Genomic DNA, 24,382 nt, shown 5'->3' on the forward strand with positions numbered 1-24,382 from the left:
AGTCTATAGCCCTTGTCCAAAGTAAAATTTTGATACCTACTCACTGGCTCTAAATTATTCACAGGATAAAATACTTACAGTAAATACTTTGCCTTTGATATAGAAAGCTATAAGTAAAATGCATGCATCTGATTCCCTTGATTGATGGAAATTATTTTTGCTGATGGTTAAACTTGGCTGTTTTAAATTACAAGCATTAAACAAAACTGTGTTTTGACTATATACCAATAATGCTAAAGGCTTAGCCTGTTTTTCCTGTCTTTTAAACTATATAAAGAAGTTCCCGATCTCTCATGCACTACTGGAGGATTGAGATTTTTTTTTTTAAATGTCCTTTCAAAAACCAAGTCAGAAAAAAACAAAAACCAAGTCAGTGACTCTTGAAAGAAATACAAGAGAACCTCCATTTTTCTTTTTAATAAATTTGAGTTCCACAAACTATCTTAAAAACACGTCCTATGTGCACCAATGATCTGAAGACAATGGCCCCTGTGTCAGAATTCACGATAAATTCCATCTTACATGGTATACAGCCTTTGACATTAAGAATGTCACACTGCCATGCTTCATCCTGTTTGATGTGTTGTTTTCTCACAGAAGCAATGATCCTAAGCAGACAAGAGCTCTCAAGAATATTCTACATTTATCTTAACTCTGTTTCTTAGGTTCCTCAGCATTGGCTTTGGTCATGGTTGCATTTGGCATTGGAAAAAGACAAAGTATGTCAGAAGCTGGAGTCTACATGACAAGGAGGAATCTACAAACAAATTATGTTTTTGAGAGCATGGAATTCTATGAACTCAGAGCAAAAATAAAACCAGGTGCCACTGGACCAAACAGCCTAAAATCCCTAACAACAAATGATAGTATTTATAGTTTCAGGATCTTAAAAAAAATGGAGACCGAAATGCTTCCATGTACATATCTGTCTGTCATTTAGTGACTTGAACTATCCAGAATCTCATTTTAAATCCGGAAGTAACCTTCAAGTTTTCTCATGAACTTTTCTGACACCTCTGAGGGCTGCAACTGATAGGCTTCACGTGGTGTTTATAACTAAGGTTCCTTAATGAGCTTGTTTATCTGGTTTCCTGTGGCAGCCTTAAACTTCTGCCTTCACTTAGACAAGCGGTAGGAGCCGGTGAGATGGGATAGAAAATGATGATGGAGAAGGGCCAACAAAGAATGCCTAGAGTACCTGAGTCTAACATTCGCTCGCATCTGTAGGCTCTGCGGAGGTCTCCCTTCCTCCGCTGCTGGCTAAACACCTTCCACAGTAGAGGCGAAGATGCAGGGAGAAAAGGAGCACAATGAGGGCTCAGAAGCTAGAGAAGCCCCATCATGGCCCCCCCTCAAAGCAAATTTCCCCCATGTTCTGCTCCCAGCCCAGTGCATCCTTATACTGGCAGCTTCTCAAAGGTCAGAAGGATGAAGCTTACTCTAGGCTCTTCCCAGCCTTGAGGTGGATTTGTAAGCCATATTTCTTAATTTGGGCACTTTGTGGGAATTTGTATATGTTTCCGGTGATATTTTTGAGGAAAGTAGAAGTCAGCCTGAAAAGGAGAAAACTTCAATTATTTGGAAAACTTGTACACTTATTTCCTGCCATTCCTAAGCAAGCACTTGCTAAAGGATCATTCAAGATGAACTGCATTACTGATACTCACATCCCCAAGCTCTGAGCTTTCATTGCGGTTGTACCCTTTTATTTCTCACCTGGCGGATGAGATGAGTGAAGCGGCCTGGGGTGTAAGTTCTTCGAGATCTTATTGAATTCCTGCAAATATAGTAGCCTTTAGGCTTGCAGACTTATATTGCTGATCATTTAAGAGAATGATATATTTACAAGAAGGATTTCGGCGTCAAAATAATGAAGCCATGTTTAAATCCCTCACGAGTCCATCACAAATTCTGGATCCTAAATGTGGATGTTTTTAAAACTTCAGTTTTAAACATACCTGGATTGAGAGAGGAGATCAGGCTATTTGTTTATTGTCTTGTATCATTTTTAACACAGCGAATCTAATATAGACTACTCGAGAATATTTTTTTTTTTTTGGGTCTGGTTGTGGGGCCTGAACTCTGGGCCTGGGCACTGTCCCTCAGCTCTTCAGCTCAAGGCTAGCGCTCTACCACTGAGCCACAGTGCCACTTCCAGCTTTTTTCTTTTTGCTTATGTGGTGCTGAGGAATCGAACCCAGGGCCTCAGGCATGCAAGGCAAGCGCTTTACCACTGAGCCACCTTTCCAGCCCGAGAATACTTTTTTTTAAACCCATAATGTAGCTGGTAAAGAAAATTAGGTATAGAAACCCTCACTATGTATTATAAATAATGTAAACTTCTGAAGTCAAATGAGTCAAGAAATATATAAAGGCTTTAAGTGAAGTCATTTTTCTTTGAATTTCCATCTTTTTCAATGTTCTAATAGTACTTTTAAAAATTATATTTTTGTTATCTTTAAGTAGTTGAACAAATGCACTACGATTCAACAAATCCGTTTGTAAGTACAGTGAATCTTGGTGGGTGCCACCCCTTTTAGAGAAGAATAGAGCATGTCTTACAAACTCAGCACCAGAAACACTCTATGAGACATTATCTGTGAAAATGCATCCTTGCCTACAGTGTTTCAAACAAATCAGAAAATACCAAGTAATGAGGAACGTTTAAAGAGAGACCGAGGTAAAAACAATTGTTCCACTGACTCCAAAGAATGCATTTGTAATTTTTAAAACTGACAAAATAAAGAGGCTTACTTATTTGGTAAATGAGACACTCGGTGGAATTTGCCATTTCTCATTTTGGAATTCTATTCTCTGTAAGAGGGGTTTAAGTAAAATTCACGTCTAAGTCTAATCTTACAGCTCAAACTCCAAACCAAACTTGTGCATATGTTGACATTTTTTTTAGCTTAGACTGATTGTCCAAGATTTCTTTACTTAGAGAAAACAAGAGAGAGTCTTCCTAGATTTTGATTTCTGGGTGTGGTTCTCAGATTTGTAATGGCACTGAATTCCCTATGAGTCACCCTTGTTCCTAGTAAAAGCCAGATTTTCCCCTTTTGGATGCCTGAAGAGAAACTTCTATTCAACTGTGGAACACTGGAAAGTGAGGAGGAAACGATCAATCGTGTCCAGCTCCGTTAGACATGAAACTGCCTGATATTTTAAAACAGAAATTCTCCCACTTGCATGTGCAAGAAGAACCTGGAGACTTGTGAAAACATGCATTCCTGGACCACAACATCTAAGGTTTGAGTTCACCAGGGCTGCCATAGGGCCTGGGATTTGGCATTTCTCAAAAGCTCCCACGTGATGCAGATACTGCCGTTCCACATTTGGCTTCGTGCTGGCTTGGAGCAGTGTTTCTCAGCCTCAGCAACATTGATATCTAGAATTAGGGAAGCTTTCATTATGATGGAGGCTGAGTTATGCATTGTGGGATATTCAGCAGCATCCTTGTCCTCTACCTACTAGATACTAAAAGCACCTCAAGTGTGACTGTCAAAGATGTCTCCAGACATTGTCCAGGGTCCTCTGGGAAGCAGTTCCCTCCACTGGCTGTCACTGGCTCTCTAGCTTAGAGACTAGGTTCCAAAGAAAAGAGGCCTACAGTGAAACCTGCCCAAACTATTTTATTACCCCTGTGATTCCTGGCAAGGGACTCATGGTCCCAGCAAGGAGATTGTCCTGGTGCTTCCCGCACAGAGTTGTAAACACAGATTAGACGAATAGGTATTCGATCATGTGGCATAAAGTCTGGCTCTAAATCAGCAAGCAGATAAGAATTTGTGAGGGTTGGGTCCAAAAGACAGTGTTTGTATGAGCCAACATCCTCTAAACTCTGTTTATCATGGGAAAAGGTAAGTTTCTAACTGCTGTATTAGAGAAATTAGGTTGTAAGCATTACATTTAGAGAGATAGTATTGTATTGCAATACAATGAGCCCAGTATCTATTTCTGTGGTCATAAAGCTTACAAGTTAGTTACATGACTAATACGCTTGAACATGTTATGATCCTGAAACAATCTTGTTTTGAAGGCACAGATGTGTTTTTCAAGCTCTCTAAGGCCACATGCAATGACATTTGGTCAACTCTCTTCATCGCAACCACAGTGGAAGATAAGAATCAGTTTCCGAAGGAATGAAAGAATCCAAAGAGGCTTAGCTATTTCGAAAGAAATTAGATAAAAGGTTAAGGCAGCCTTTACCCCTTATCAAAAATCCTCCCACAAGCAATATTATTGTTAGTTATTCCTTTTGCCACCAGGGGGAGCACAGAGCTTTCTCACACCATTATAATCATGCGTGAGATTGGCCAACTAGAGTTGAATTAATCTTTTAGATACTTCCTAACGGGATAAAAATATCTGTTGGCACAAATTCAGGAGCAGAGGCTCTACGAGTCACTTTTGTATACAAGGTACTTTTAAGCATTTTACAAACATTGCTGCAATGGTAATTTTTGATCCTGGAAGAAATGACAAGGTTAACCATGTCTTGGTGTTACTTTCTTTGCTTATGAGATGAAGCATTAGGAATAAGACAAGGAAAGTTGCCAGGCACCAGTGGCACATGCCTGTAATCCTAGCTACTCAAGAGGCTGAGATCTGAGGACGGCAGTGTGAAGCCAGCCTGAGCAGAAAAGTCCCCATGAGACTCTTATCTCCAATGAACCTCTCAAAAAACTAGAAGTGGAGCTGTGGCTAAAAGTGATAGGTCCCTAGCCTTGAGCAAAAGAGCTCAGGGACAGCGCCCAGGTCCTGAGTTCAAGCCCCACAATGGATCAAAAACAGACAAGGAAAATTAATGTTATGTAAGGAAGAAAAAAGGAGATTGAAAATAAAAGGTTAGAAAAGCACATGGCAAGAGTGAAATTGATTTACTATGAGGAAGAGGATAGAAAAAGATGAAAGAAGAGAAATAGATGTGCTATGATTTCCTTTCTCTTCCACCAACCAGGTATTAAATAATAACAATGATGCTGAGAAGAATAGTGGAGATGATAGCAGTGGAGGTGAGAATGCTGCAGTTGCTCAAAGTAGTGATGTTGCAAATGATGATGAAGATAACGATGCTAGAGATTTTAGCGTAATCAAAGACATCCTGGACTAAGCAATTTATATTAGTAGCTAATTAAAACTTTATGTTAACCCTAGGAGAGAACTATGAAACTTCTTAACTCTTAAAAAGTTAAAGATAGAGGAAATTTAGGCATCCTGAACATTCTCAAAACTCTTTTGAAGCCCTCACAGAGACAAATAAGGAAATAGATACAAGGCTGATGCTGACTAAATACTAAACCAATGATGATTATATAAAGAACGGTGTTTATACTCAGAGAAAATTCCATAGGGCTATATTTGTGAAGGCTGACTCTTTATCCAATGCGTTTTCGTCCTTTTTTTCATTTTCTCTAATGTCCAGGTAAAACATGGGGAGAATATACATACTATATAGATTTGCTATATACTCAAATATTTTGATTATTGTAGTGTACTCTTTCTAATTTTGTCTATAGGTTCAACTTTCCATACTGGTTATGTTACAGGTAAAAACCCCCAAACCAATATAGCTTTGCCATGTTTGGCTAGAAGATGAGCCTTCCTAGAGTAATATTTATGAGTCTTAAACATAGTGTGTATATTTATCAAACTGTTTCCTGAATCGATAGTCGATGAGATTTCATCCAAACAAGTTGAAGTATTAATGATACCAACAACACAAAAGAAAATGAAATGAAATGTAAAATGTTGGGGGAAAAAGTGTAGAAGAATAAGACACATGCAGTTTATACTGACATACAGTTTCACTTGGATTTACCTTCTAGAAATGTACCTTAATTAAGAGAGGGGTACAGGGCCTCTAGTCACATCACTAGCAACAAAAACGGGTTTTGGTGTCTAGATATATAAATTCCACATTATTTATTACCTACTCTTTTTTCTCTTGGCTAAACTCACTCTGAGCTTGAGCCAAAGCCTTCTCTATATAAATAACATCAATCAGATTGGCATTTACCAGCACATTCCAAAATCAATAAGGCATGCATTTTAAAGAGCCTTTTGTTGGCTATCTTTGGGCCAGCAAATGAAAGAATACTGAAGAACCAGGACTGGCAGTTCCACAAAAGAAACATCATGCTTTATGATTCCTTGTGGAGGAAAACGGGAAACTCTCAAGGGGACTTTATACTCAATTGAAAGTGACTTGACAAAAGTCCAGATCCCAAACGAAGGAAATCCTTTAGCAAAAAAATCTGCTGAACGTCTTCTCAAAGTGAATGCTATCATTAAGACTTGTCTAGTATCGGGCTGGGAAGACGGCTCAGTGGTAGAGTGCTTGCCTTGCAAGCCTGAGGCCCTGGGTTCGATTCCTCAGCACCCCATAAGCAGAAAAAGCCAGAAGTGGCGCCGTGGCTCAAATGGTAGAGTGCTAGCCTTGACCTGAAGAGCTCAGGGACAGCGCCCAGGCCCAGAGGTCAAGCCCATGACTGACAAAAAAAAAACAAAAACAAAAACAAAAGACTTGTCTAGTATCAAGTCAAAAAGATTGCAAACTTTACTTGGTTAGATATGTCACCTTCTCTCTCCTATCACTTAGCCCACAAAACAACTCAGAATAAGAACAAAACTCACTAAAAGCATATTTGTATGCTGGATGTTGATGGTTCATGCCTGTAAGGCTAACTAATCAGGCAGCTGAGATATGCAAAATCTCATTAGAAGCTAACCTAGGCAGAAAAGTCCAATAGAGTCCATCTCCAAAATAACCAGCAAAAACCATGGCTGCAAGTGTTGCTCAAGTGGTAGAGTACCAGCCAAGCAAGCACAAGACCCAAGTTAAAACCCCAAATGTTACTAAAAACAGTTATTTATATGAATTTGACTTTTGAGCCGTGGTCTACGGTCCCTGCCTTTAGCGACGGTGTTATTCAGATCTCAATTGTGACATAAGTTATTAGACAATATGATGACTTAGAGGACAATATCATTCATATATCATCACCTCTCTTTAAATAGCAACAAAATAGCAACTTCCTCTCATTTCAGAGGATAATTTTCATACTTTCACATAAAACTCACTTATAGTTTATGAGGAAATAATATAAGGAGTGGTGATACTTCAGAAAATATGAGGACTTAGGGCTAGCTCAGGGTAGAGCCGCTGCCTGGCAGGGGCAAAAATCCCTGAGTTCAAACCCCCATATGGAGAATGGCAAATGGAACGATGTATAAAAGGAAATCAATTGGTGCCTACTAAAGAAAAAAGAGTGTTTCTCTTGCCTCTAAGCATAAACTGGAAAATATGTGAACTCTATATGCATAGGTTTCCTGCTTCACAGTGGAAATTCAGGAAAATGGTAGGTAAATAAGCAATGGAATCTTAATGCTTAAAGATAGTATAAAGAATAATTTCGTATCTGTTTTGAGAAACAAGATAAATTGAAAGGGTAAAATTATTGACAGAATGGATAGATACATTTCAAGAACCCACAGAATCAAGAAAATCACTTGGGAAGAAGACATTTTAGGTATCAAGGCATGAGAAGTTTCCCACACCTGTTAGCTCAGAATTCACAAAATAGTATTATGAAATCCTGTCATTTGTATCAATATGGATGGAACTGGAGGTCTTTGTGTTAAATTAAACAAGCCAGCAGCTATGATATGAAATTTGAACAAGTTGACTTGATACAAATACGAGTTACATAGTGGGTACCAGAGACTTTGGAGGAGGGTGGGAAATGTTGCTCACTGGACATTGAGTTACATTTGAATAGAAGCAAGAAGTTATGTGATGTGCTATTGCATTCCAGATAGATGTAACCACTCTTCGGGCACATGAGCTGACTAGACATGCTGAGGGCTTTCTTGGCTTTGGCACTGAGAGTCCAAGATCTTGGCAAACCCTTAATCTGGGACAAGCAGCAAGGATCATCATTCATCTAATCAGACAATAAAATGTCACAGAAAAATGAAATGAAAGCTATAAAAGAAAACAGTCTTGTAAATGGATTGAATGTGGATAACCATGATTTAGGAGACCAAATGAAAAGATCAAAGCTTAGAAATGTCAAGGCTCACTACTGTACAAGTGGTAATGGACCCAATTAACTGGAAGAACTGGATTGTTCCCTTACTTGAGTCCCTAATTTAAAACTCTGATGTATACGAATACAAACTCTAAAGCTTAGTGATGCCACTAATAGTAATAATAGTTCTGGAATAAGCACTACCTTGAATCCAAACACTGCTATTGACAATAATGCAAACACTAGTTCCAATACTCATAAACTATATGGAGTAATGAAATTCATCACTTGATACTAACACAATTGAGCTGCGAATAATAATAGATTATCTTTCGTGTGCCAGTCCTAGGGCTTGAACTCAAGGCCTGGGCACTGTGTCTGAGCTATTTTACTCAAGGCTAGTGCTCTACTACTTGAGCCACAGCTCCACTTCTAGCTTTGTTTGGTAGTTAATTGGAGATAAGATTCTTGCGGATTTTCCTGTCTAAGCTGTCTGTCTGTGCTGGCTTCAAACTGTGATCCTCAGATCTCAGCCTACTGAGTAGCTAGAATTACAGGCATAAGCCACTGGTGCCCAGTTAATAATAGATTCTGGAAGCAAATATATTATACTATGCAAGTTTTATTTTTTTTTTGAGGTCTTTGAGGTTTTAGGAAGAATCTGACATATTAAATACAATTTTAATTGAGGGACAAGATTGAATACTTGTGATTACTGTTTAAACGTTTGAGTAAGTTGGCTGACATATTAAATCTGGAAGTTCAGACTTGGTAAAGAATGATAAGGTGCTCAGAGGCTGGTATTTAAAGGCTCAAGATAATGATGCATTTGTTTTTGTTTTATATTCATACAAAAATTATGAGATTTACAACAAAATGGAGAGTGTACGTTGAATTTACCGACTTAACTAAGGTTACTGAAGTATGTATTATATGCATGTATGAAAACAGAATAATGAATCACATTAAAAATGTAAAAAAAAAAAGTTGGGCTAAGAAAGTAATTGAGGGAATAACTATGATCAAAATACATTATATACATACAAGGAAATATCACAATAAATCCTTTTGTGCAGTTTTTAAAAGCATAATTTGTCATACTGAGTATTCCAAAAAGTGAGTCAACCTTGTACCCGTGGAAAGACAAAACCTCAAGCTTTAAAGAGAAACACTAGACACATGATGTTTCTGAGTTGTGTTCTCAGAGGGGACAAGGAGAAAGCGAAGAGGATTCCTGAGAAATCAGAAGATAGACAGGCACAGTGAGTCCATACTTAAGTCTGAATGAGAAAAGCCAAAAGGGGCTCATAAGCACATTGTATTATGTAAACTCCACTGTTAGATCTCCGGCATGAGTCCCGGATGCCTTTGTTCAGGGTTTCTTATAGCAGAATTAAAGGCATGTGACTGAAGTTGTAGTGAAGAGGCAATTTACAATCTTTGGGTTAGAACTAGCTGAAGAGATAAGATGAGAGCTGTGGGTAGGATGTAACACAAATACTCTAAAGAAAAGCAAGGGTAAATATCCTGGAGCTATTTCTTAGAAGTAAAATGGCACAACGGAGACCACAGGATTTAGGGAGAGGCCATCTCCCTGGTTAAAGGGCAGGTGAGCCACCTTGTGGGAAGGGGAGAGGTGACTCCAGACATGACGAGATGCCTGAGGCCTAAGATGATTGGCCTCACCCAGATACACTGTCTATAATAGGAACCTGGGCGCCCTACAGACATGAGGTGTCACACTTTAATGCTCAGGTGCAGCAAACAGGTGCCTCAGCGCATACATTTGAAATAACACACAAACAAAATGACAGGCAGGTGGGGATCAAAGAAAAAAAAGGAAAAAAGAAAAAAGAAAACCAAATAGATCAGAGTCAAGTAAATGAAATATACGCTCTCAGTATCTTAAAACATATGTTAGAAGTCACAATATGTGAGCGAGTTTTCTAAGGATGAAGGAAATCAATAAGAGGAAGCACAAAGAAATGAGAGCAAATTAATCTCCAAATAGCAGTAAGGAAAGAGAATGGAGGCAGGCAGAGATTAGCAACATAGATGGGAGATTGTGGATAATGATTCTGCTGGCCTGAAAAGAAATGTATTAAATTAAAAGTATTAAAAACAATAAAAGCTGGGCACTGGTGGCTCACACCTGTAAACCTAGCTACTCAGGAGGCTGAGATCTGAGGATCTTGGTTCAGAGCCAGCCCGGGCACTAAAGTCCATGAGACTCTTATCTCCAATAAACCACCAGAAAACCGGAAGTGGCACTGTGGCTCAGGTGGTAGAGCTCTAGCCTTGAGCTGAGGAGCTGAGGGACAAGCACACAGGCCCAGAGTTCAAATCCCATGACTGACCAAGAAAAGTGTGTGTGTTTTTTTCAGATGGAAGGAGGGGAACAGTTGAAGGGAAGACAATAGTTCAAAGAAGATCTGGATTAAGGGACTGGATTCTAGCAGCAGTTTCCTTGCAAATCCAGTTTAAGGCAGAGGAAAATCATGTGGCAAATAAATCAGCTGATTAAAACTAATGACAAAAAAAGAAGAGAATGTCAAAAGAGTTGAGCAGGCATGCTGTAGTGAGGAAGACATGAGGCCACAGGTGATGGTGGAAAGGTCATCTATGAAGGACAAAAGCAGCAAAGCCAGAAGAGCCTCCACCAGTGGGTGTGAATCTGGCTGCATTTTACAATCACCAGGGGGAGCTGTACAAATACCTATGCCCCACCCTAGACAACTAGGCGGGGCTCTTTGAAGCACTTAGTAGCTGCCGAGTGCAAGGTTACTCACAGTCACAGGTGATGCCCATATAAAGCAAGAACTCCATGCAGCCCACCATTCTGCCTGTTCAGAGGGAAAACATGAGACCCCGTAACTCCACATTATCAGACCCAAACAGCCACTTGAACTTGAAGCACTCCAGTAATTGCAGCCAAAATCATTTCCTTATTTGAACTTGGCATCTACATGGCTTGATGTTTCACTTGACTGAAGGAGCTTTAAAACCCACGAGGGGCGGGGGGAGAACATTTTCTTAACTAAACTCAGAAAGGAAAAGGGGAAATCTGTTGTGTGCCTTGTAAAACATTGGCTATTTTAAACATTTGGAACCATCTTTAAATGGAAACTCAACAACGTACCAGTGTTCTTCATACTGACAATTGGTCCAGCTACAAAATAAAAGTCAGCAACAGTGGCCATTTAGATCACGTCTTACTTACATCATGAAAATGTTACAGATTCCTCCTCTGTTTTTCTCTCTGCTCTAGTGATTCTCAACTAGAATTTTTTCCCTCAGGAAACATTCAGCAATGTCTCAGACATTTTTTATTGTTATATTTGGGAGGAGGGTGCTTCTTATCAGCATTTAATAGGTAGAGTCTGAGGAAGCTCCCAAACATCCTACAGTAACACACAGGCTATTGTTCAGAGCAAAGAATTATCTGGCTCAAAATGTCAACAGTGCATCAACTGTGAAACCCTGCTGTACACAATATGGTTAACATTTCTGCAAATAATAACGAATATCCTTGTTTTTCAACAGAAACACAAATAAAGTAAGTTTGAACATGCAGTTTCTATGCTGAATTAAAGAAAAATGATAAAGCTTCTCATAGCAAATAAAATACATAAAATAATCTTGTGGCCAGCTGCTGGTGGCTCACACCTATAATCCTAGCAACTCAGGAGGCTAAGATCTAAGGAGTATGGTTCAAAGCCAGCCTGGGCAGAAAAGTCCCCGTGAGACCCTTATCTCCAATTAGCTGCTCATAAACTGGAAGTGGGGCTGTGGCTCAAAGTGGTAAAGTGCTAGTCTTGAGTAAAAGAGCTCAGGGACAGTGCCCAGTTCAAGCCCCACAACCAACCAAAAGAATTATCTTGTGGCTTTACCACAATGCAAAATCAAGGTTTAAAGGATCAGAACTTTGTCATGCCAATATGCTTAAGTAAAAACTGCATTTCAAATTTAATTCGAGTTGAGTTTATATCAGAAAAATTGAGTTCTTAAAGAACTCAAATGAAGATTTCTGAAGAGCATACTGTATCATTAGTATTTAATGAATGATTCTTAAAATAAAATATCCAAGTTGAAGATTATATTTCAAACTCTCCCAATCATATCTTTGTAGGAAAAATAAAGGCTTTTAAAGTTATATAATTACACTAATTTCTTTCAAACTGCTTTATTCAATTTATGGAAATCAAACCAAAGGCAGGATATTAGGATGCTTTTTAAAATTATAATGCAAGCTGACAGTGAGAAGTAATATAATCACCAAATATGAGCAAGTGAGAGCTAGTAGAAGAAATGAAACTAATCATTCATGTTCAGTTTCTGATATGAGTAATGTTAAATAAGTACTAGAAGACTATTTGAGAGAGATTTAAAAATCATAAAGATTATTATTAGAAGCTATAAAACACTGAAATATGACTGGGAGTTCTAAAACAGACAATGTGAATAATTGGTGAAGCTCATTTCTACATACTTGGTAGTTGCATGTGACTGAGGACTTGTGAGTGGTAACAACCAAGCAAGTGATCAAGAAACTTGGCTGTTGATGATTGGGTGCCTTAAAAAAATGCCCAAGTTTCTTCCCAGACCAAATACATCAAAATCTCTGTGAGTGAACTTAACCTTTGGTACACCATTGCACAGCATGTCTCAAATTTAATGTGGTGGTAAATTACGTTGGGAGCTCTCTAAAATGCGATTCTAATTCAATAGATGTGAGATTTGTCTGCAATTCTGCATTTTTCTGATGCCAATAGGGTTGGCCCTAAGGGCTGTGTCATCAACTTCCTGATTCTAATGTGCAGCCATCATTGAAAAAAACATCCAGTTTGGGTTAGGGAGTATGCAGACATAGAGGTAAAATAGTGAGTATGAAGAAGCATTCCCCAGCTAGGAATTACTCAGTCTTATATCACTGTCATGCAGTCCACATAACTTTGGTTAACAGGAGAAAAAAGGGACAGCAAATACAGTCATAATGTTCAAAGCATGTCCTATGAAACTAGGAAATGTGAGGGAAGGGTTGAGAGGGATGGGGAATTGATGCAAGAGGGTGCTATTTTTCAAGATGTATTTACAAATAGATTGCTTGAGTGGTAACCTTTTTGTACAACTACTTAATGATCATAAAATTAAAACTAGAAAAACAAACATTATTGTGAACTTAATCTAACACATAATTAAAATACTCTGCAATACATGAAACTAAGACAAAGATTTTTCTAATTACAAGTTCCAATATGGACAATGCAAGTGTGATTACTCCTCTGGAAGAGCAGCCCAATAGACACTGACCTTCAATTTGATTTTCTTTCAAAGTAGGCAATGTGATCCAGCTCTAGCCTTTGCTGTTCTCTCTCAAGAAGATCCTTACAGTGTAGTTTTGCATGGCTGTGTTCTACTGATCGTTCAGGCCTCTTCCTATGTTACTAGTCTCTATATTGCCTATCATTTTCATTTCTTAATCCTGGGTTTTTCAACAGGTATTTATCAATAGTTAGCTGATCAATACCAGTAAGTAATTCATGACCTCAACAAAACCTGACCATTTCACTCTCTACTGAAAGATGAATAGAGCCTGACTATGCACCAATATAGGGTCATTGAGGAAGAGAAATACAAAATGGTGTCATAGTAACAAATATTTTAATAAAAATATACTGGCTGGTATTGTGGGTACTATTTCTATTCATAGATTACTTGTACAACAATGATTGTATATGCTGACTAGGAAAAACTTGTGGAGGATTATATCTATTCTCAAGGCAGGGAAATGGAATTTTTATGATGCCACAGAGTACCGAAGTAACAGAAACAGGAGTGGAAGAGGGCCTCTGGATCCAAACTCTAAGATCTTTCAACTTGCTTTCATTATTTTTTCAACATTCTCTTAAAAACTGGAGAACCAAATCCTAAGATTAGGCATGTGTTTTTAACTTGAACTTGACATTCAGAAAGTAAAGTTAACTTTTTCTTGTGTCGGCCACTACTCTATTCTCAACTTTTTGTGATCTTTAAGGGTGGCCTTTTCTGTTATCTACATTGATTATCAAAATAGACACAATTTAAAAATTAGTCAATTTGCATTATTTATGATTTATAAAGTAATAATTACTTGCTTATGTAAAAGAATTAGAAGTTTTGATTCTTATAAAATAGAAATGTAAGAGATTTGATAATAGTTTTTTACATCTATCAGGCTAAATTTTCAAGTGCCAAATTACAAGAGAAATAAAGAAAGTGAAACTTGAAATAATTCCATGAATAAGTAAAATAAATGTGATACAAAATGCAGACAAGAGTCCAATGTGTAGCCCACAAAATTAAGAAGACTGAGGGAAGACATGGGTAGGAGAGCTATTGGTGAGAATGTTGAAAAGAGTGACATTGATGAAGACATTTGTATTCATAAAGTGCTTTGTTAAATGTCAACTTCTTTGTACAACTACTTAAAGATAATAAAAAAATTTAAAGAAAGGAAGAAGTAAAATTATCCATCTGCAGATAATGTAATCCTATGCCTAGAAGAGCTTAAACACTGCACTTTCAAAGAACTCTCAGAAATGATAACTAATTCAACAAAGTAGTAGCATAAAAATCAACAAGGAAAAATCAGTATCTTTCTATACAACAACAATAAACCTGGTAAGAAATCAGAAAAGCAACCCTATTCACAATAGCCTTAAAATACACTACCTGGAAATAAAACAACTGTGTGAAAGATTTCTATATTGAAAACTATAAATACTGAAGGAAATAAACAAAGGTACTAGAAGGTGGAAAGATTTCCTATGTCCATAGAGCAGAAAAGTGTTCATAGATCAGTGGAATTAACATTGTAGAAATAACCATATTACTAAAGGCCAAAAAAAATCACCAAAATTAAATCACATTTTTCACAGAAATAGAAATGGCAATCCTAAAACTCATATGGAAGCACAAAAGACTCCAAATGACCAAAGAAATCATGAATACAATGATCCAGGCATTGGTGGCTCATGCCTGTAATCCTAGCTACCTCAGGAGGCTGAGATAGGAGGATTGGGAAAGTCCATGAGACTCTTATCTCCAATAAACCACCACCAGGAAAACTGAAAGTGGCCCTGTGGCTCAAGTGGTAGATCACTTGCCTTGAGCAGAAGAGCTCAGGGACAGCACCCAGGCCCAGAATTCAAGCCCCATGAGTGAGAAACAAAAAAAGTGAGCAATGTTTGAGGTACAACAATATCTGATTTCAAATTATACTACAAAGCTATAGTAACAAAATCCTCGTGGTACTGGTAAGTACCATAGAGCGCTGGAAGAAATGTAGACCAATGAAATAGAATAGAGAACCCAGAATAATCCCAGGTACCTATAGCCAATAGATTTTTTTGAAAAGGCACTGAAATTATAAATTGAAGGAAATACAGTTTCCTTTACAAAAGGTGCAGAAAAACAACCCAGTTGTCTACATATATAAAAACTAAACTAAATTCTTACCCTTTTTCATGTACAAAACACAACTCAAGGTGAATCAAACACCTTAATACAAGACTTGAACCTTTGACTCTACTCAAGGAAAACAGGGGAAACATATATATATATATATACATATATATTTGTGTATATGTATATGTATGTATAAACATGTAATTTTATTCATCCATCAGGAAGAATGATATTATGTCCTTTGCAAAGAAATGAATCGACTCAGAAAAACTATGTTAAGTGAAGTGTCAGGATCAGAGAAATAAGAAATGCCTATTTTCTCTCATATGTGGTAAGTTAGGTCTAATTTATAAATGAAGACATCTACAGGGTTAATATGGATATATACACAAGTTTATTAACTAAAGCATGGTATACACAGTAGAGAATGCCAATTATGTAACTTCTCTGAACAAGGAATTTACAATCTAACAAAATGAATAGCAAGAATTTGGAACTTGGAAGTGTCCGTGAGGGCAGTGTCTCATGGGTAGGGTGAGAGACGAAGGGTAGGAGAATGCAGTCTTAATGTTCGATGCTCATGCGTGAAAATGGAAGCAGGTAATTGAAGGGCTAGGTGGGATTCAGAGAGATGGGGGTGAGTGATGAAAGACATGGCATTGATGAGGATGCATGGTACTCATAAACTAATGTATTGAATTGAAACTCCTTTGTACAACTACTTAAGGTATTTTTAAAGCCCCTGAATTGTACCCTTAAACCAGGTGAATTTTATACTGTGTAATTCCTACTTCCATAAAGTTATTTTAAGCTAGTATGCATTACTAAAACAACCCAAAAGTATTTACTGGCAAGTAAAAAACTGAAGTCAAGCGCTTACAGTCAAACTTAAGACTAGATGACTAATACCATGGTACAACCTTTTGCTTCTTAGCCAGCCCCTCCCCCAATTGAAAATCAAAATACAATGAATGAGAGCAAATATCATTTCTTAACTCCTTATTCAGGATTCACTGTGATGTGAGCAAGCATCCATCTGTGGTTAACATAGAAACATCCCACTGATTTAGACACCAGACTTCTAAAAAATCCATCTTCGTAAAATCAAAGCCAATTAAAGACATCTGAACAACCATAAGGGATGGGGACATAATTTGGAGGAAGGCTGTAAGCAAAATGTACGAGCAGGACCTCAGGCTCAACAAGAATTAAGAATTTCAAGATGGTGGCAACAGAGCATTAGCCATACTGTCCTGCTGACCATGTGCTCCTGTGTATCTGCTTAGGTCAAGTGACTATAAAGCTCCCTTTCCCACCAGACTGTTGCTACAAAAGGTCTGGACTAAGCTGTGAACTTAATTCAAGAGATTTATTCCCTAAGAGATCTCTGATTCTCAGTTGATCTTCATGTATATGTCCACTTAGCAGATTTATCGTATTTCATGAGCTATGGGCAGTCACAGTCACATTCAACTAAAGAGAAATGAATGAAAACTTTCAGAGGGGAGAAGCCTGCTTATAAGAGAAAAGAGTAAGAAACATGAAAAAGCAGACCTAGGCATGTGAATTATTATAATAAGGTCAAAAATGGGTAACTTTTTCCAGTACATGGCTCTGTTTGCAAAGAGAAAGATAAAACGAATTTTCGAAAATATTTGCTGGAAAAAAAAACCCTAATGACTAAATGAGGCAGTAGAGTGCTGATAAACTGTTTTAACAATTGGTTCTCTGATGGTGGAAAGCCCCAATTTAGACGGCTTGTCAATTTCCATGGTGCAAATACTCCCAGATTTCAAGATAACAAGGTAGGAAATGGATCGTGGAATTGAGAAGAAATGTATACCATTGGTTCTCCAGCCAGTGCAAGGCAGCTATTGACTCCTGGTGAAACATCCAGTACTATAGGCAGTGGAACTACAACACAAGCCTGAGGCTAAGGACGAAAAATAAAAAAAAATCAGTTCCATTCCCATATAAAACATTTTGTTCCAGAGGTTAGCAAAGAGAGAAGGTAACTGTTACTCTGTGCTAAAATAAGATATTAGTTCCAGTGGCAAAATCAACTTGGAGAATCCAAAACTGATGACATAACTATTTCCTCAGGCATTTTCCTTCCAAAAATAATTATGTCTGAATGATTTCATAGTTGAAGATTGTATGTTCAAAGAGCAATCAATTGTAAGAACAACTGAAAACTATGCCAGTGATAGAGTTTTTTAAAAAAAAATAGTGATATTTGTTTTTTAAAAATAGGGCATGACCAAGTAAAGGTATTTCCTCTTATCTGCTATAATTGTTTAATGTATACATCACCCTGTGGCAGTACCATCATACCAGAGAGACAGAACTCTTGCTTCTTATAAGAAAAGTGTGACACTTCGCTATTGGTTTATATTGCTAACATAGAAAAGAGGGTAAATGGGATGTTAAAATGTAAACATTTTAAATCATCATAGACTATGTTGAGAAACCCTAACCCAAATGGTAGTACTCATCTCAAGAAAACTGGAAACAATGTCAAAATTCAAGCCATCTCTCAACCTTGGGCTCTGGGAATGTCCCCCACCCCTACCCCAGGATCACTTGGAAGTTCTTTCCCTGACAGCTACCTCACTTACCCAGTATGTCTAGATTTCCAAAACTACTCCTCAAAGGCCCTTTTACCCAGAGGCAACAGAGAATGATCTGGAACGTTTGCCCTTTCTTTTACTGCACTCACTCCCTACTCTACAGTTAATGTGCTGTGGAAGTATTTTGTTGTTCTTCAATGTTATTTTTGCTGTTACATGATAAAACTGTAGTCCAATTTGCGTACTTTTCAAAAAGTATGTACTCAGTGCTTACTACATCTAAGACTGATGTGAGACTCACAATTTGGTTAGTTTTGTGGGGTATGGGTCCAAATTCTGATATAGTTCTTGGAAGACAAGTGATGGTTTGAAGATGTTGATATTTGCAAAAAGAAGTTCTAACCCCACTTGCCTGAAAAATAGCAAGTTCTGTATAAGTGGTTGCTAATAAAAAAGTTCAAATTTGTGGGAGCATCTTATTGTTCCTCATTGTTCACAGCAGCAGTAAAAATTTCACTCAGGTATATCTCATATGAACATCCAACTCATTCTGTTTCTTCATTTTTCTTTAACATGAAACAAACTTCTTTTCTGTACTCAAATCACAGAAGAATTTTTGTCATTGTTAAAAATTGACATGCTTTACAAATTCAAAAAAATATGCCATTCTTTTCCTTTGAATTCATTGGGTGATCAATGATTTCTTTTTATAAATACAAGAAATCCCTGTGTGTATCTTCTTTGGAACAAATAACATTGATATTTTTATATTAGAAAATTAAGAAGTGAGTTAAAATAATTTCATCATATTGTTAAAGACACAATATGAGACATTTTAATGATCATATTATTATATTTATACAATTATGCCTTCAAAGATTATAAGAAAGCTTTTCTTTGTAGAGTTTGTAGATGGATTCCTTTTATTTTTGGTATTGCTTAGAGATTCCAAATGTCATAATTTCTCATTTATACTGACTGGGAGTTGCAGAAAGACAAACATAGAACCAGATTAACTGTGGATGGATACAGCATATATATGATTTATTTTTGAGTCCAGGGAAATTAAAATTTTAGAAAGTGCCTCTTCTCTTCTTAGCTTAACATCTCAAGCAGCTTTTATACTTATAAATCAACAGATTAGCATCCTTGATGATTCACTGCTTCAAAATAGCTCACAGTGTACATCCAAAGCATTTATTTCTTTAAGTATATTTGCTTAGTGGTACTGAAACACAAAAGCCCAAACGGGAAAAAAACCAGAGCTTCCAAATTTGAACTAAACAGAAGACACACATAGAGATCTGTTCTTTCTCTAAAATAGAATTTATTAAACAGTGGACTTGAGTGGTGTTTGTTAGTATGACATCGCGGGAGGGAGAAAATCAATATGAATTCTGGGAAGCCAGGGCTGTACCTTGAATAGGCCATCATCACTGCACCTGCCGCTCTGAAATGGGCTGTTGTGATTGTATGTACTTTCTTCCACTAAATGGAGCTTTGTCAGATTCACAGTCCTTACACTTAATAGTTCCTGCTATCATGATGTAGGTAATCAAGAAAAAAATGGCTAAAGACCCCCAAATGGATTATTCTCCCCAGATAATTACAGTCTTATTTGGGACATAGGACTAATATACACGGGATAATTAACCCTGAAGGCAATAGCAACATCAACAGACATATGCAAATAAAAATGTCAAAGACAATATGGACAAATTGGAACTCCAGCATGCCCCTTGTGCAAATATAGGCTTGTACAGCAATTTCGGAAAACAATGTAATAGTCCCTAAAGAGGCTAAACATGGGGTTACTGTATGCCTCTATTCTTAGGGATATTTCATTTCAAGAGAAATAAAAATATATGTTCAGGCAAAAACTTACACATGAATGCTCACAGCAACACTACTCATAATACCCTGCATAGAAACAACCCTAAAGTTCTATTAACTGCTGCGTGTATAAACAAAATGTTGTGTATCTATAGAATGGAGGGTTATTTAGCCATTAAAAGACCACAGCACCAATACTATGTGAATGAACCTTGAATGTGAAAGAAACCAGATCTTGCATGACTTTATTTATGTGAACTGTCTGGGAAAGACAAATCTATGGAGACAGAAAGTAATTAGTGCATTGCCAGGAGTGCTGAAGGAAATGGGAGGGGGCTGCTAATGAGTATGGATCTGTTTTGAGGTGATGAAAACAACTCTGCAAAAATATGCTAAAAATCACTGAAATGTACACTTGCGAATGGTAAATTTAAACCATGTGAATTATATCTTAATTTAACACATACATACATATACACACATCTTCCCCACACACCAAAGGGGTTCAAAGATTCAGTGGAAAGAGAAATATTTGCCAAATTTGGAAGACTTCTAGAGAATTTCGGAAAGAAAGAAAAAGAATTGAGCTGGATCTTTAGAGAAGCATGGGATTTTGATGTGAGAAGGAAAGAAGGTAATCAGACAATAAGAATACAAAATGAGGCTGTTCATTTTGCCAGTTATATAAAGTAGGAAATGTTTTTGATTTTTTTTTGCCAGTTCTGGGACTTGAACTCAGGGCCTGAGCACTTTCCCTGAGCTTCTTTTGCTCAAGGCCAGCACTCTAGTGGCTATCACTCTGGGACTTGAGCCACAGCACCACTTCTGGCTTTTATCTGTTTATGTGGTAATAAGGAATCGAACCCAGGGCTTCATACATGCTAGGTAAGCACTTTACCACTAAGCCACCTTCCCAGAACTGAAATAGTGTTGTTGTTGTTGTTGTTTTTTTTTTGTCAGTTGTAGGGCCTTAACTCTGGGCCTGGGCGCTGTCCCTCAGCTCTTCAGCTCAAGGCTAGCGCTCTACCACTTGAGCCACAGCGCCACTTCTGGCTTTTTCTGCTTATGTGGTGCTGAGGAATCGAACCCAGGGCCTCATGCATGGGAGGCAAGCACTCTACCACTGAGCCACCTTCCCAGCTCCCTGTTGTTGTTGTTTTTTAAATGGACTTGTATCATGCACTGCTTTAAAAAAAACATGGCTGACTGGGTGTGTCAGGTAGAGTTCACAGCTCCTCTGCAAATTATCTCAGCCTTCGTGTCCATGATAGGATTTATTGGTTTCCCCCTTAGAATACCAACTTTTGGATTTTCACTCAACCAAAGTATTCTGAAACAAATCGCAGCTATCTGATTTTTATCCAGAAATATTTTGGTATGACTATGAGACTCTGTAGTGTTTAACATTATCCAAACTTGACCTTTTGGTGGATCAGGTGCTCATGCCGTAACTGTGCAGTACTCTCTTTGAGGGTTTGAATTAAAAAAAAAAAAAGGCACATAGCTATTGGCACCTTGTAGTTGCGTGAATTGAATTGGAAATCCCTATTCCTTTTTCTCATAATAAGTTTTCAACAGTTTACTATCAAACATGATATATCCTATCTCCATTTGGAATCAGCTCCATTCAGGAGACTGGTTCATGATGTTACATCGCAGAATGCTATTTTAAAATAACTTTCTCAGCACATTCATCAACATTCCAAAAATACCCTGCTTGGCTCTGATGGTGGGATCTGAGAATGAGCTGGTTATGATGGGCACAGAGCTTGAGAGAAAAGCGTACTGAACATAGCTCTGCAAAGGAAAGAGAAGAAAGCCCAGGATTCTTGAACCTGGAAAGACATCCAAATTGGCTAATCCAGTTTCCTCCCCAATAAATAAGTTTCCTGTAACAGTCCTCAGAGGGAAGTACTGACTAGACTGTAACACTCCCAGCTTAAGTCTAGCCAGCTCACCACTACACAGTCTTATCTAGACAGTCTTCATTGCATGGGCAAAACTACAAATGAAAGGAGATATTATAAACCCCAGAAAAACACATACTGCCAAGAGCAAGTATATAATGTCAACCTTGACAGTACAGACGTTTGAGCTTGGATAAGTCTCTGTTGTAGCGTGTGTCCTGTGCATTACAGGCTATGGAGCACCTCCCCTGGCCTCCATTTAGTACATGCCAGTTACTCTCTTCAGTTGTAGCAACCAAAAATGTCTGCAGACATTGCCCAATGTCCCTATGGGGAAGAATGATAAAAGAATCTCCAGTTGAGGACCACAGGAGTAGAGCCATCATATCTTCAGAGCTGCAAGAAGAAAGCAATCACCTCCCAGCCATTCACATGGATATGATATTAGAGCAGTCATAACTTGATAATAATGTACTCTTTGTAACCAAAAAGTAAGCTTTTTGATAGCATCTAAACTCAGCAAATATTTGATCACTTGAATACAAACATATTCAACACACATTTGTACATATACAAATAATGAGGCTAAAGGGTCAGTAGATTCTATTTCATTATATCCCATGTATACATACTATATATATGGCACATATATATAAACACTAGATAGTACACACATATAATATGTACATAGTATATAGGGAAAATATATATTACATACACACATATTTGAATAACATCTAATAAGATGTCAAATTTCAAAACTCAGTAGTAGTATTTAGTCAAGCTTCACTTTTTCCCAAGTACTGTATGTACTATGTCTACTTAATTTGGACTTCACCCTATGAGATAGGTTTATGAGATGACAATACTAAAACTCACAAAGAACTGACTGGAAGTCAATAAATATAGATGATTTGAAACCCAAACACCAAGTAGAAAATTGCCATGAAATTTAACATTTGATTGCTAGATCTTGGGAATAAGAATACACTGTGCATACATATCTTAAGTCTGTCTTATTTTAAACAATTTTGTAAATAGGAACAAATGAAAACAATTCTGATATATACAGAGGCTTTTATCCATTTTGTTTCCACCTTCTTTGAATATTCTCAAAACAAAAAAAAAGTCTAACAGTGAGGTACATTTTGAGCCCATGCCTCATTCCAGCAAAACGTTACATAGCAGATTAGTTAATAAAATGCAAGCTTGCTCTCTGTTTCCCATGCAGTATGGCGCATGGCAACCAAGTGGTTTTCACCAGGCAGGATTCACCTCTCTTTAAGGATGGTTTCATCTTTACCTGCACCTGTATACAAAGGTCTACAACTGGCCGATTCTCACAGCATCAGCTCCGTGAGGCTGTCTTTGCAACACCAAGCCTTGTAACAAGCCTCCCAAGTAGAAGCACAAAGAAGCTTCCACCTAAATTCAGAGGGGTGATGTTTGAAACATCCATTCCACTTCTGCCTGCAGCGCCCTTTCCCTTTCTTCGCAGAGCCCTGTTATATAAAGGTTTAGGTGTTCTGGGGAATAATTGGGCGTCAATTGTGGCAGGCTGTGGGAGGATGCTTAGCTACCTCCTTTATTACACACTATATTCAGGAGGTGGGCAATTCCTATTTATATCATTCCAGATGAAGATACACCCAGGCAATCTGGGAGGGGAGATCACCAAAACAAGTGGATAATTTTACTTGAACACCTTGTACTAAGTACAAATCTTATTAGGGCCTTCATCTTCTTAAAGGAACAGGTATCATTGCAAACAATAATTTGTGTTGGCTGTTCAGTGTGGGAGGACCAATGGGTTGAAACTGAAAGCCAAGAATGCCAACAGAGAAGCGCAGTTGAGTTGCACAATACAATATGAACACATGGCCCCACACCCATGCCATCTAAAAAGATACAACAGCCTATTTCAATGGGAGACAGAAAAGCAATCCATAGGTGTCTTGGGCTAGAACATAGGAAAGGGGAGTTCTATGGATTGTGCTAATTGCTACGAAAACTTCCCCAGTAGAAAAGTGACTACAATTTGTCACCTGTTTCTAGTCCACTTCTCTAAAACCCTGGTGTCAAATAAAACACCCAGTATCCTCATGTGGCTACTGAATGCTGGAAATGTGGCTAATGAAAATTGATGTGTGGAATATGTGCAATATACATATTGGATTTCCAAGATGTGACAGAAGAAACATGTGCATAATGCGTCTCATTAGTAACGTTTCTACTTTTGCACACTGAAATAAAATAATAGTTCTGATCTATTAGGTAAAGTACAAGACTTTATTTTTATTTTTAATACTTCTGAACTATTAGGTCAAGATAAAATACAATACCGTTTCCTTTTATTTTTTATTTAAACGTGGTTCAACTTAAAGTCACATACATGGTTTGGATAACATTTCTGTCGGACGACACTGGACTGAAGGCTGAAAGTTGCTCTCAGGCCTGATTGATGGTGAGCTTGACAGCACTTCCATGTAGAAGTGTTGCTTGACTGAACTTGGCTCCCTAACTGAAAATGTTCACTTCAAACGCATTTGCAAACTGAAATTTCATTCACTGCCTCCTTGGCAAAACCTACTAG

General features: G+C 37.7%; 1 protein-coding gene across 2 annotated transcripts in view; it reads right to left on the reverse strand.

Moving 5' to 3' along the window:
* The window catches only part of Arhgap6 (Rho GTPase activating protein 6), a 434,012-nt gene that overhangs the window by 193,365 nt on the left and 216,265 nt on the right, over positions 1–24,382 (reverse strand). The window lies entirely within an intron of this gene.

The sequence above is a fragment of the Dipodomys spectabilis genome, unplaced genomic scaffold, assembly GCF_019054845.1.
Source record: "Dipodomys spectabilis isolate Male_0828 unplaced genomic scaffold, ASM1905484v1 ptg000061l, whole genome shotgun sequence".
In the NCBI taxonomy this organism is placed as follows: domain Eukaryota; kingdom Metazoa; phylum Chordata; class Mammalia; order Rodentia; family Heteromyidae; genus Dipodomys; species Dipodomys spectabilis.